Source organism: Lepidochelys olivacea (genome assembly GCF_965140295.1).
Source record: "Lepidochelys olivacea isolate rLepOli2 genome assembly, chromosome: 4".
Lineage (NCBI taxonomy): Eukaryota > Metazoa > Chordata > Testudines > Cheloniidae > Lepidochelys > Lepidochelys olivacea.
In genome coordinates this window covers 141,309,901-141,323,493 of record NC_140414.1, presented here as the reverse complement: position 1 = coordinate 141,323,493, position 13,593 = coordinate 141,309,901, and the positions used below count along the sequence as shown (strand labels likewise).

The 13,593-nt window shown below is 47.0% G+C and overlaps 1 protein-coding gene and 1 long non-coding RNA gene across 2 annotated transcripts in view; one reads left to right on the top strand and one right to left on the bottom strand.

The window, feature by feature from the left end:
- Positions 1-11,494, bottom strand: part of RNF24 (ring finger protein 24) — a 67,542-nt gene extending 56,048 nt beyond the window's left edge. Inside the window, exon 1 of the mRNA XM_084626765.1 lies at positions 11,327-11,494. The gene's annotated coding sequence lies outside the window, so the exon portion shown is untranslated. The remainder of the gene's footprint in view (positions 1-11,326) is intronic.
- A 92-nt stretch (positions 11,495-11,586) lies between these two features.
- Positions 11,587-13,593, top strand: part of LOC311519810 — a 38,092-nt gene continuing 36,085 nt past the window's right edge. The window contains exon 1 of the long non-coding RNA XR_014711387.1: positions 11,587-11,835. This is a non-coding gene — a long non-coding RNA (uncharacterized lncRNA). The remainder of the gene's footprint in view (positions 11,836-13,593) is intronic.

Sequence of the window (13,593 nt, the reverse complement as noted above, 5' to 3'; positions counted from 1 at the left end):
ATAGCTTATCTAAAGTGATCATCAAGTTGGGCCATTTCCAGCACAAATCCAGGTTTTCTCACCCTCCACCCCCCCACACACAAATTCACTCTCCTGCTGGTAATAGCCCATCCAAAGTGATAACTCTCTACACAATGTGCATGATAATCAAGTTGGGCCATTTCCTGCACAAATCCAGGTTCTTTCACCCCCTCACCCCCCTCCCAAAAACCACACACACAAACTCACTATCCTGCTGGTAATAGCTCATCCAAAGTGACCACTCTCCCTACAATGTGCTATTACCAGCAGGAGAGTGAATTTGTGTGTGGGGGGGTGGAGGGCGAGAAAACCTGGATTTGTGCTGGAAATGGCCCAACTTGATGATCACTTTAGATAAGCTATTACCAGCAGGACAGTGGGGAGGGAGGAGGTATTGTTTCATATTCGCTGTGTGTATATAAAGTCTGCTGCAGTTTCCACGGTATGCATCCGATGAAGTGAGCTGTAGCTCACGAAAGCTCATGCTCAAATAAATTGGTTAGTCTCTAAGGTGCCACAAGTACTCCTTTTCTTTTTGCGAATACAGACTAACACGGCTGTTACTCTGAAACCTGTCTCTATAACAATAGTGTTCTTAAAAATAATGGTCTTTTCCTCTTTAGTATAAAGAGAAATGCAATAATGAGCTAGCTACTTTGAAGAGAGATGCATTTTTTTCTTTGATTCATTTTAATATACTGAATCCCTAAATATATAATACAGTTTAAAGTAATCCCTTCTGGTGATTATATTTCTCTAGTACATTAATCTGTATGTCCACAGTGTTCTTGCTTTCAATGTGTTCTTTGCATATCTCAAACGTAAAGATGGTTTAAAAAGAGCCTTTTAATTTTAAAAATAAAAAGGTGGTCAGGCTATGTGTTTAAACACAGGAAAGTAGGGGCCGGTGGATAAAAGACATTTTTAAAATTCTGGTAAAATTCTAATTTAAATATCAGATTTAATATCAGAACATTCCTAGTATTGTTCTGACACAATACTTTCAGATTCTTTTTTACTATAAAGCTTTTCCTCAAATCATTGCAGAGTTAAAAGCCATATTGGAAAATTGATTCCTGGATGGCCAATACTCTAGATTACGCAAACAAAAATATAAATATCTTTGTACTTTCCACCTTCTTATCACTTTGGCCAGGGTGGATAACTAAAGTAGACAAGACAGTTTCATGCACAGGTTCTCATGATCTAAGACACTGTTAAAGGTCACAACCCGTCCAGATGAAATGTTTCAATACTAAGATTTTTTTTTAATTTTATGAATTCTGTAAAACAAACCCACAAAATCTAAATTTGGACCTAGAAACACCTGATAGCTTGACAGTGCCCTTAAAAACCTACTAAAGAGGGATATATTATAACAACTGGACGCCTAAACCTGGTTTATTCCCACATCTGCTTCCTCCTCTTCCCATGCCCAAAAACATCTCTGGAGAAAGTCTCACGATCATGCAGTCTTCCTCCATTGCAACTCTCTTCTCTCCCTCCTTCAGTACTGCTGTAGACTCTTATCAAACAGCTTTATTTCTCCATCCTCATTGACTCCTATACCTCAAACTCCATTAGGAGTTTGCTATATTTAACTCACTCTTTGCAAAATCTTGCTTGTTTTTCAAAGAAAAAAATCGTCAGATCATCTTATATGGTCCCCATATACTGAAGTATCTGAGCCCCACACAATATTTAACGGCTTTTTTGCTCACAACACTCCTATGAGATAGGGAACTAAGGCACAGAGAGGCTAAACAAACTTGCTCAAAGTTACACAGGAAGTCTGTGGCAGAGCAGGGAATTGAACTCAGGTCTCCCAAGTCCAGGCCATGGACTATTCTTCTCTAGAGGAAAAGCTGCCACCACAACCTCCCTTCCCTTCCCTCTCACTCTCTTCTGCTTTTCCCTGCCAACATGTATCCTCTCCTTCTGTGAGAATGCTGTCTTCCACTCCATTCTCTCCTAACTAATCAACCTACTGCGTTCCCACTCTCAGCCATCCCCTTTCTCTCCTCCTTCACCTTTCAACCTTTTCTGGCCTATTTCACTCAAAATACAAGCCTGCTGTGGTCTTAACTCAGCTGCTTCTCTAACTTTGCCCCACCTCCACCTCAGTGAACATGCCATTGCCTTGAGATCCTCTCCTCCATTTTAGATTCCATCCAGTCCCTCCTAACCCTCTCCAGTCCACACAAACTGCTCTCCCCAAGGTTTCTAATGATCATTTCCTCTCTAGATCCTAGGGCCTGTCCTTCATTTGCCTTGACTTCTCTGCTGCTCCTGGCACTGTTGATAGGACACTGCTAAAAATCATGTCCTTTCCTGGCTTGAGATACCATCTTTCCTGGGTTCTCTTCCTACCTCTCGGATCACTTCAAAATCTTTCAGTAGGGTGGGAGTCTTCAACACACACCCATCTCTCTGTGTGACAGTCCCACAGGGCTCCAGTCTTGATCCTCTCCTCTCTTTAATCCCTGTAGACGGGTGACTTCATTGCTCACAGAGGTTTAAACTGTCACCTATATATTGCTAGGTTTCAGAGTAACAGCCGCGTTAGTCTGTATTCGCAAAAAGAAAAGGAGTACTTGTGGTACCTTAGAGACTAACCAATTTATTTGAGCATAAGCTTTCGTGAGCTACAGCTCACTTCATCGGATGCATACTGTGGATGCATACTTTCCACAGTATGCATCTGATGAAGTGAGCTGTAGCTCACGAAAGCTTATGCTCAGATAAATTGGTTAGTCTCTAAGGTGCCATAAGTACTATATATTGCTGAATCACACCTATCCTCTGGGCTCTCAAGCCGTCTCTCTCAATTCGCTCCTCATCTCAGCCTGTTTATCCAACGGTTCTCCTCCGAGAAGTCTCCACCAGCTTACACTTAACATAGCCAAACTGAGCTCATGATTTCCCCCCAAACCTTCTTCACTAATGCCGCTTCCTGTCACTGCCAATACACCACCACCCTCCATAGCTGAGCCTCATTGTGGGTCATCCATCTTGAATTCCTCCCACCCTTACCTCATACATCCAGGCTGTAACTTAAGTCATGCCACGTCTTTCTTCACATCCTATTTAAAGATCTAACCTCTTCTGTTTGTCCTAACAGTCAATACTCTCATCCAGGCCCTCGTTGGTCCTAATGACTGCTGACTCCCCCTTCTGGTCCCCTAGCACTGCCATACAAAAAAGCAGCTACAAAGATCACCACCTTTGCCTCACCACCTTCTCTTTGTATTCATACTCTGGCTCTCCCTATAGCAACAAATCAAGCTCAAGCTTCTCAAACTTCATAACTCTGCTTTCCCTATTTATCTGAGCTTGATTTATCACATTACAACCTGCCTCCTCTGTTCCACCCATTGGGCAGCCTCTCACACAAACATACCTTATGCCTTCTTCCACACTGACCCTTATGCACTGAGCACCCACACTGAATTGTACTCTAAGGCCAATAACCTCTCCTCAAGACGCACCTCTGCCATGATGCCTACAAGAAATCAGCCAATGAATAGCAGCTTGAGGACAAGCTGATCCGCATGGTTGGTACTTTTACATCATGATGATGAAAAAAACTCTATGTGTACACAAAAATTGTATATTTGATAGTGTTCCCCTCCCTTTACATGCTACTTCCTAGTCAACTGTTCAGAGCAGGGACCGTGTTTGTTATTTGTTTGCATAAAAGACTGCTAATCCTGATCAAGATCTCTAGACACCACCATATTATAAATATTATAAAATGATGACTAAGAGAACTAACAGGCCCTTGTAGTTTGCTGGGCCCGCCAGATTTTGTAGAACAGACTATCTTTGCTGCTTGGAAAAAAATCTCGCTCTCTCTTTTCAGGAATAAATAAGTTAGTTCAATTAACTGATCAGCGCCAGTGAAAGAGGCTATCGTAGTCAATTGCTGGTTTGATAGTTCATCTGCCCCCTCCAGATGAACGGCCAATAAGGTCCACTAGCTCAGAGGTTTAACTTCCTAACTTTTGCAGCAAATATGTACCTTTTAGAATGGGTCACCTCCAGGAGAGTGGTTATTATGGTTAAGGTAGAAGCAACCAAGAGGCTCCAGCTTGTGCAAAACACGATAGCCCAGCTCCCTAGCTAGAGGAATCACATCACCCCTGTACTCTATACACTCCATTGGCTCACAGTTCATTTCCAATTCAAGACCCTGAGCCTTATTTCCATGGCATGCATCCGATGAAGTGAGCTGTAGCTCACGAAAGCTCCTGCTCAAATAAATTGGTTAGTCTCTAATGTGCCACGAGTACTCCTTTTCTTTTTATGAATACAGACTAACACGGCTGTTATTCCGAAACCTGTCATTTACAAGGCTGTGAGCAGGTCAAGGCTTTTGTATATCTGAAATAGCCTCTCCAACTACAAGCCTCTGAGCCAAGTGTCTTCTGGGACAATGCAGTTAACAAGGCCTAGAAGAAAAGTTGCAAAACTGTAGATAAAATGTCTTGGGTCAACAATGCTCAACTTTGATATCAGTTCTATCTCCCGCAATAGCTAAGCCAAAGCCTAGCCAGCTTCAGAACATATTACAAGATCCAGCTATGAGCCATAGATGTTCTGCCATAACAGAAAGTTAGGAAACCCTAATATTTGGGGTGAAAGTTTTAAGAACTAAACCAAAGCAAAAATGTTCAGGCCTACTTTATGTACACATCATAAAGAATTAAAATGGGTCACAATTTTTTTCTGCTGTATGGGTCACCTTTAAACAGCTGCTGCGTTCCACTGGGGTATGAATGCTTCCCATATAAATTCAGACCTTGAGATCAAAGGCTTTGCATAGTGATTATCATCTCCAGGAAGAAGCTTCCTCTGCCTTTGCATTACCCTAGGGCTGGCCTTGGTTTACTGACTGCACAGAGGAGAGAGTGAACGGCTAGGGGAAAAGCTGGAGCAGCAGTAGAGGTTGACCAGTAAGACCACCTTGTGTTCTATTTAGAATCACTGATTCTACTGATGTTCTGTGAAGGGTAAAATAGCTTTGTTGATCTCTACCACTGCAAGAGCAGGAGAGTTATGCATTTGGAATGACACTTGGATGGCAGCAGCCTGATATACCTCTAGCCTATGACAAAGTCAGTTGCTGCTTGTGTAACATACTGGTGGGTGGGTGGGTGTTACAGGCTCCCCTTCTGCACTGTTCCAGTGGATAAGTTTTTACAGCCCCCAGGTACAGAGCTTTGGCTCAAACTGATGCAGCTCAGGCTTTCAAGTCTGCAGGTTCCCAGTTCCATCCTTGGTGCATCTGCCAAGAGGACAGACATCATGCTTGCTATGACTTTCATTGGCTAGATCAGCAGAGGATGGGCCCTCACTGCTGCTACAATGTCCGAGCAGGGGGGAACAAACACCCCTGGTTCAGTTTCTAACGGTGAGCTTGAGCTTAAGGCCAGTGGAGAAGTGCTGGCTTTGTAGATGACTAAAGAGAAGCATAAAGATGGAAAGGGTCCTGTGTTTTAATGTGCAAAGGAGTGGTCCACAGGCATAAAAAAGCCTTCACTTTATGTTATTATCCCAGTCTCTTGTCTAGTCTCTCATCTACCCTTTTCAGGAGAGGTTATCGAGGAAGTGTTGGCTGGGAAGCCCCAATACCACTTGGATCAGATGATACAGAGCTCAGTCTAGAATCATAAACATTAAGGTCAGAAGGGACCATTATGATCATCTAGTCTGACCTCCTGCACAATTCAGGCCACAGAATCTCACCCCCCATTCCTGCAATAAACCTCTCACCTTTGTCTGAGCTATTGAAGTCCTCAAATCATGGTTTAAAGACTTCAAGGTGCAGAGAATCCTCCAGCAAGTGACCCAGGCCCCATGCTGCAGAGGAAGGTGAAAACCCCCCAGGGCCTCTTCAAATCTGCCCTGGAATCAAACAGTCTCATGTCATGGAGGCAGCTCTGATCAATGTAGCGGTACTAGCGGACAATCTTCTGGTGATGGATTTGCCCTTGCTGATGTCAGCAGCCACTCAAAGATGCCTGGGTTTTAGTTGCTTTCAGTCTGGAACGCACAACTGAATCTAGCCTGCGGCAGCCTGTCTAACTTCCCCCTCCTCCTCGCCTTGAGGAGATCTACTGGAGTCTCCCTTGGCTAAAGCATGTACTATACACAGAGAGATGCACCAGTGGGAGTCTGGGCTAGAAACCTGTTCCCCTGGCTGCCAGTCCCAGGCCTGAACAACTAGACCACACTGCCTCTCCTGGCTGTCTCTGGCATCTGGTACAAGGCTTTCCCACATTGGTCAATACATTTTGGATTCTTTCCACCCCTCCCAGAGATACCATGGCTTTGCTCTGAGACTTTCAGGGGTATTTCTGCGGGCGGGAGGGGGGGAGCTAGGGAGGAATTATGGAGATTGCTTGGACCAGCAGCAAGGGCCAAAGGTACAAAGCCACACAAAGATGGGAGGGTTTAGGGGAATGCCTTGAACGCTTGTGGTGCATTTTAGATGCATTTCCATGCATGTTAAAATAACTGGGACTTCTCCCCCCACAGAGAAACCTGGACCTCTCCCAACTATCTATGACCAAGGAGAGGGCATGCCCCGCCTTGTTGTGCCCAACCCCCACCCCTAAACAGGGTGAAGGGGAGGATCAGCCCTAGGAAAACTGCTCTTCTATTCTGCATAGGGCCCTTAATTACCTAGGTCAGTTCTGCGCCTCCTTATCAGGTTGAGCTTCCTCTGTCCCATTCCCTCTCTCTTCCTGCTGCCCCGCCCCGCCCTGCCCCTCCTCCCCTGCAGACTGCACAGTGAGGGTCTGACAGGAGGCAAGCTGCAGTGATTCTGAATGGAGTTTGGGGCACTGGATTCACCATTCAAGCCACAAAGCTGCATGTCGTGCACTAACTGCCCAAGCGGACCTTACTGGCACACACTAGGTACCAGAGCACATCAACATAGTCCAGCAGGGTCACAGTTAGAGCACAGCCCGTGGCTTGGGCAGGGAAACAAGCAACATCTTGGCCCACTCAAAATCTCCATAGCTTGTTTCCTATCAGACGCTCACTGCAGTCTGTGCATGTGCCATAAGGGTGGTGAAGAACACCCCCCACAGCTGCGGAACTATTTGCTGTGTTTGTCAGGTGTGCATGCGTGTGTGACTCATCAAGTATGCGCATGCTTGCAAAATTTGTAGGCTTAAACCTGAATTAGTAATTACATGTAAAAATCAGGAGCATTACAGAAAATTAGGGTGGGTTGGCATCTCTGCCCGCCCCCAAGGAGTTCTTCCTTTTGAGACTATTTTCTTTTTTTCTGTATTATTTGAGGGAAAAACTAGCTAGATTTTCTGGGCTCTGGGCCAAGATTTTCTTTAAGGTTTTGCTATAGATTGCCTAGCACTCCAAATATAGTAACCAGAGGAAGTGCTTTATGAATACAGTAACTGAATAAATAATCTGTTTCACCTGTGTTAATTTTATTATGTAACTAGTTTAAGGTAGTTTTATTTACATCTGATATAAACACATACCAAGAAGATTGTAGTTGCTTAGTTTATTAATAAATATTGTAGGTTACCCAGGTTGGGATCAAGAATAAAGTCTGAAACATTCCATTCCATTCTTGCTGTCTCATAACTCAAACAGGAAGAATATGGGCAAATTTTGTTTTATTCATCAGTGTAGTTTATCGAGACAAGCCATTTCACTGTTTGAACTAAATGGGCCAAACTTATCTATGGTGTAACTCCACACACTTAGAAGTTACACCTGGAATTATTCTGGTATATTGTATTTCCCTTACTAAGCAATAACAGGGTGGACTATTGTTTAAGATTAGTAATTATTTCAGTTCAATAATTTTGACATGATAAAGCACACAGGTACTGCCAAAATTAATACATCAAATGTGTGCGCCTAGGAACAGGTTCCACCTTGGTGATATGGTTCTATACAGTATGTATTAAACAAAAGAGGACATGAGATTTTAAGCATGGCTTCACTCTGAAAAGTGACTCAGCAGCCTAATATTGTGAGGTTGATTTCATATCAAATTTGTCCAGTTTATAAGTAAAAAAAAAAAAAAAAAAAAAAAGACAGTTTTTTCCTGTTTGCAGGCACTAGACTCAACCCACAATCTATAAGTCACGCTGGGTTCTTTCCTATTTCTGCATTATCATGATGATAAAATTCTGCAGGCCAAATTCTGCTTTCAGTTACACTTGTACCAACCAGCTATTTTCAAAGGTGTTGCATAGGTGTACCAAAGAGTAGAATTTGGTCTTGTAACTGCAATTTAACAATTCTGTTGATGAAGCATGATCCAGAAGTAAATGCAGCTCTCTCACAGAGCTCTTTTGGCTCTACAACTACTCATAAGAATAAATTCTTCCATTTCTGTCCCCCACCCCAATAAAGCAGATAGTGATCTTGTAAAAATGGCACCTTGGTGTAGTCAATAGATCTGTTCCCTGTTTGCACTGCAAATCCTTTTTCATACTAGAACTGCCCTTTAAATTAGGCAGGACTCTGGGAAGGGGATCTATATTTTATTCACTTTCACACATCCTTTTTTTCTTCTTCCTCTCAACATAAGTGCTCTGCAGATATGCTTAACTTTAAGCATGTGAGTAGTCCACTTTAAAATCAAACATGAACTTAAGTGCTCCTATGAATTAGGGCCTTAATGAGCTTCTGGTAGCAAGAGGTATATATAGCCTGCATTTGGAGAGGGATGGACTTTATCTGTTGTAATAGATCTTTTCCATCACTAACTTCTGTATTTGAATAAAGAAACATGGTAAAACAGAAGAGGGCTCTCAGCAATTAATATAAGAACCATGCTTCAGTTGCCATTTAGTTTACCAGCTAACATTAGACTGCTATATGTCTATTTGATATAGTATATACTCATGATATAGTTCTCCAACATACCTAATCTAAATTAGCTGATTGCTACTCCACACACAGCACAAACAAATAAATAACAAAAATGAAATGTGAACTATGCAGCTAAGGAAAGGAAACACTCCAGCTAGTGTGCACCCCACAGACAAAAAACAGGTACAAAAGAGAAATGATTAAATAAAAGAACAGAATCATACAGCTCTTGTCTCTATTTGGCTTAAAGTCAGTTGCAGACTGTGAATAGGAGCCCTTCCTAGTTGAAACAGCCCTGCAGAGCAGTAACAAAAACAAAGAAAAGCCAGTAAAACAAAATTTCAGCTCAAGAGCCCAGACATTATTCCTTTGTAAAAATGAGAATGAGGAATGCATCTCATTATTTTCTAGCAGCCCTGTGAGAGGAGCCACTGAGCTGGGTTACGTGATATTGAACACGTTATACATGACAGAAAACTCCACATCAAAGACGGGGAGCATGCCAGAGCAATATGTTATCAAAACCTCCTGTCAAGGGGGGTGTGTGTGTGGGGGAAATCCAACACATATACACAGATGTGGAGGATTTGGCACCACCTAGCTATTTGCACATGGTGTGCGTGGAAGGTTCGAGGAGCGCTACTTGGATTGACTTACACATTACAGATATTAACGGAGCCCTGCATCATGAGTATTGCACCAGCAAATACACCTCTGGGAACAATTCCGCACTGGCTGGGGGAACAGACTAAACGACCTAATACATCTTTTCCATAGCAAGTCTTTATGCTTTAAGACTTCCTCCCATCAACTCACAGATTCCCTAACCCATGCATTGCCCATGCACCCTAAAACAAAGACATATGATGCAAGCCAAGAAGCAGAGGGTGCATTTTCTCTCCAGCATTCTCCGCTGTGTAATCTACCCACCACCCCAAAAACAGCAGCCTCTCGGATGCTTAGACTGTCTCTGTATGTGCTTGCATGGCCGGAAAGTCCATCTCATGGTACAATTTAAATATGAAGATGATGCTTTTATCAGAATCACAAATGTATGTCTCAGCCCCTAAAAAGCCATAGGATGTGCTACAACAATACATTAGCAGCAACCTCTCTGCCCTACGTCTCCACCAGACAGCTCAGCAGCACAGAGCAACAGAGAGGACACACTCGATTGTGCCATCCTGGGCAGATTGCACCCACCTCTGACACAGCCCTGAGAGGGGTGTCTCTTTTGCACTTGCTGGCAACCATGGCACAGCCCAGGATGTCAGCCAGATATGACCAGACCAAATTGAGAACTTGGGTTGGGGATTTGGGGGCCTGCATGTCTCCCCACGGGGCATGGCTGATGCCAACCGCTCTGCAGGATGGGGAGCGCGTGATGGCCCCCGGGGCTCCGCTGCACAGAAAGATGCTCCCCTTGCATCCCCACTCACTTTCAGGCCAAGTTATCCTCCTCGCACCACTCCTTGCCCCACTTCAGTCAGGTGGAGGGGCTGAGGCTCCCCTCCCTGAGCAGGTATCTGGAGGTAACCACTGCTCACCTCCCTCTGCCCTCCAAGGGGTTCAGGTCTCCTCCCCCAGAGCAGGTCAGAGCCCCTCCCAGCTGCCAGAAGCCCCAGGAAGAGAGGGGGCAGCTCCTCCCTGTAGTGCCCCCGTCCTTCAGTGAGACCCTGGGGCGGGGGGAACAAGAAGCTCTTCCCCATCGCCAACCTGCAGCGTACACCCCGGGAGGGGAGGGGGAGTTTGGGGGCAGCTCTCCCCCCTCCCTGCAGCTTACACCCGGGGGGGGGGTTGGGGGCAGCTCTCCCCCCTCCCTGCAGCTTACACCCGGGGGGGGGGGTTGGGGGCAGCTCTCCCCCCTCCCTGCAGCTTACACCCGGGGGGGGGGGGGTTGGGGGCAGCTCTCCCCCCTCCCTGCAGCTTACACCCGGGGGGGGGGGTTGGGGGCAGCTCTCCCCCCTCCCTGCAGCTTACACCCGGGGGGGGGGGTTGGGGGCAGCTCTCCCCCCTCCCTGCAGCTTACACCCGGGGGGGGGGTTGGGGGCAGCTCTCCCCCCTCCCTGCAGCTTACACCCGGGGGGGGGGTTGGGGGCAGCTCTCCCCCCTCCCTGCAGCTTACACCCGGGGGGGGGGTTGGGGGCAGCTCTCCCCCCTCCCTGCAGCTTACACCGGGGGGGGGGTTTGGGGGCAGCTCTCCCCCCTCCCTGCAGCTTGCACCCGGGGGGGGGTTGGGGGCAGCTCTCCCCCCTCCCTGCAGCTTACACCCGGGGGGGGGGTTGGGGGCAGCTCTCCCCCCTCCCTGCAGCTTACACCCGGGGGGGGGGTTGGGGGCAGCTCTCCCCCCTCCCTGCAGCTTGCACCCGGGGGGGGGTTGGGGGCAGCTCTCCCCCCTCCCTGCAGCTTGCACCGGGGGGGAGCCCCGCCCCTCACTCACCCAGAGATGCCGCCCCGGCGGAGGGAGTCCGTCGATGCCGCAGCCGCCTCGCTCCCGCTGACTGACAGACAGACAGACACACAGCCCGGCTCTGCCGGAGCGCCAGGGACCCGGATCTGGAGGGCCCCGCCCACTCCCCTTCTGCCTCGCGCGGGGAGCCTCCCGCTCTGCGCCTGCGCCGAGCGGCGCCGGGGCGGGGCCGGCGGGGGGCGTGTCTGTCTCGGCTGCCGCCTCCCGCCCTTCGCCCGCGCTCTGCAAGGCCCTGGTCACGCCTCCTTCCCAGGCTGGGGGTGCCCAGGCGCGCAGCGGGCCCCGGGCTGGGCCCATGGGGCCTGGCTGCCGTGTCCCCGCCCCGCGCCCCGGGGCCCGCGGGCGTCGCTGGCTTGGGTTGCCCGGGCGTTGCGACCTCTTGTGCCGCGGCTCGGGATGGTTGGCGTTTTTCTGAAAGCCTCAGCTCCGGGAGTCCTGTGATTATGTGAGAATCTTGGCTTTTCGTTTCTCTTCAAAAAGTGAGTTCCTAGCCCTTTGTGGCTTCAGAGAAATGTGCAGAAAAGCCAGAAGGCAGATAAAAGGAACCCCAGACTCATGATTTGTTTTTTAAGCCACCTCATGACTGGGGGGGGGACTGCTTTTCTGGGTGTCCCAGTATAGAGGTTTCCTAATGGCGGGTAGAGAGCTAACGAGTCGGGTGGTGCTGGTTCCTTAGTCACATGTCCAGCAGCTAAACTGCATTAAAAAAAGCAAAGTACAAAATACAATTAATATTTTCCTAATCTTGCTTCTCTAGGTAAGCAATTGCTGCACTTGCCATAGAATGTTATGTGATCAAGAGCTTGGGGGGAAGTGACAAAGAAGACTGAATGGTGTAATGCCTCCTAGATGATATCCCCATTAACGTGTGATCCTTGGTTATGACCAAGAGTGGGACATCCCATCCTAGTATCACACAGGTGCATTGTCCGTGGTGCCAAGTTTTTGGTAAAGCTGATCTATTTATCCTCTAAGGCTTTTCTTCAGGGCTTGGCTATGGGATAACTGAAGTGGGTTTTAGCTCACGAAAGCTTATGCTCAAATAAATTTGTTAGTCTCTAAGGTGCCACAAGTACTCATTCTTTTTGCTGATACAGACTAACACGGCTACCACTCTGAAACCTGTATTTTACTTACACTGGACTGGGGCTGTGTTACGTAGAATTGGTCCTGTTTTTATTTTGTGGCATTGTAAAGCTCATAGAACACAGCCAGATGCTCAATAAAGTGAAATAAAATGTCCTGCTGGACAATATGGTTGCATTTCCTGAGACCCAAAAGAGAGACAAGGTGGGTGACGTAATATGTTTTATTAGACCAACTTCTGTTAATGAGAGAGACGAGCTTCTGAACTTACAGAGTTATTCTTCCAGTCTGGGAAATGTACTCGGAGGGTAGGCCTATGGCTGGCCTGCACCAGTTGACTTGAACTTCCAGGGCTCAGGCTAAAGGACTCTTTAATTGCAGAGTAGACGCCAAGCTGCTTCCCAAGCTCTGGGACTCTCCCACCTTGCAGCATGGCTTCACCAAGGGCAAGTCATGCATGACTAATCTAATTGCCTTCTATGACAAGATAACTGGCTCTGTGAATGAAGGGAAAGCGGTGGACGTGTTGTTCCTTGACTTTAGCAAAGCTTTTGACACGGTTTCCCACAGTATTCTTGCTAGCAAGTTAAAGACGTATGGGCTGGATGAATGGACTATAAGGTGGACAGAAAGCTGGCTAGATTGTCGGGCTCAACGGGTAGTGATCAATAGCTCCATGTCTAGTTGGCAGCCGGTATCAAGTGGATTGCCCCAAAGGTCGGTCCTGGGACCGGTTTTGTTCAATATCTTCATAAATGATCTGAAGGATGGTGTGGATTGCACCCTCAGCAAGTTTGCAGATGACACTAAACTGGAAGGAGAGGTAAATACGCTGGAGGGTAGGGATAGGATACAGAGGGACCTAGACGAATTAGAGGATTGGGCCAAAAGAAATCTGATGAGGTTCAACAAGGACAAGTGCAGAGTCCTGCACTTAAGACGGAAGAATCCCATGCACCGCTACAGACGAGGGACCGAATGGCTAGGCAGCAGTTCTGCAGAAAAGGACCTATGGGTGACAGTGGACGAGAAGCTGGATATGAGTCAACAGTGTGCCCATGTTGCTAAGAACGCCAGTGGCATTTTGGGCTGTATAAGTAGGGGCATTGCCAGCAGATCGAGGGATGTGATCGTTCCCCTCTATTCAACAC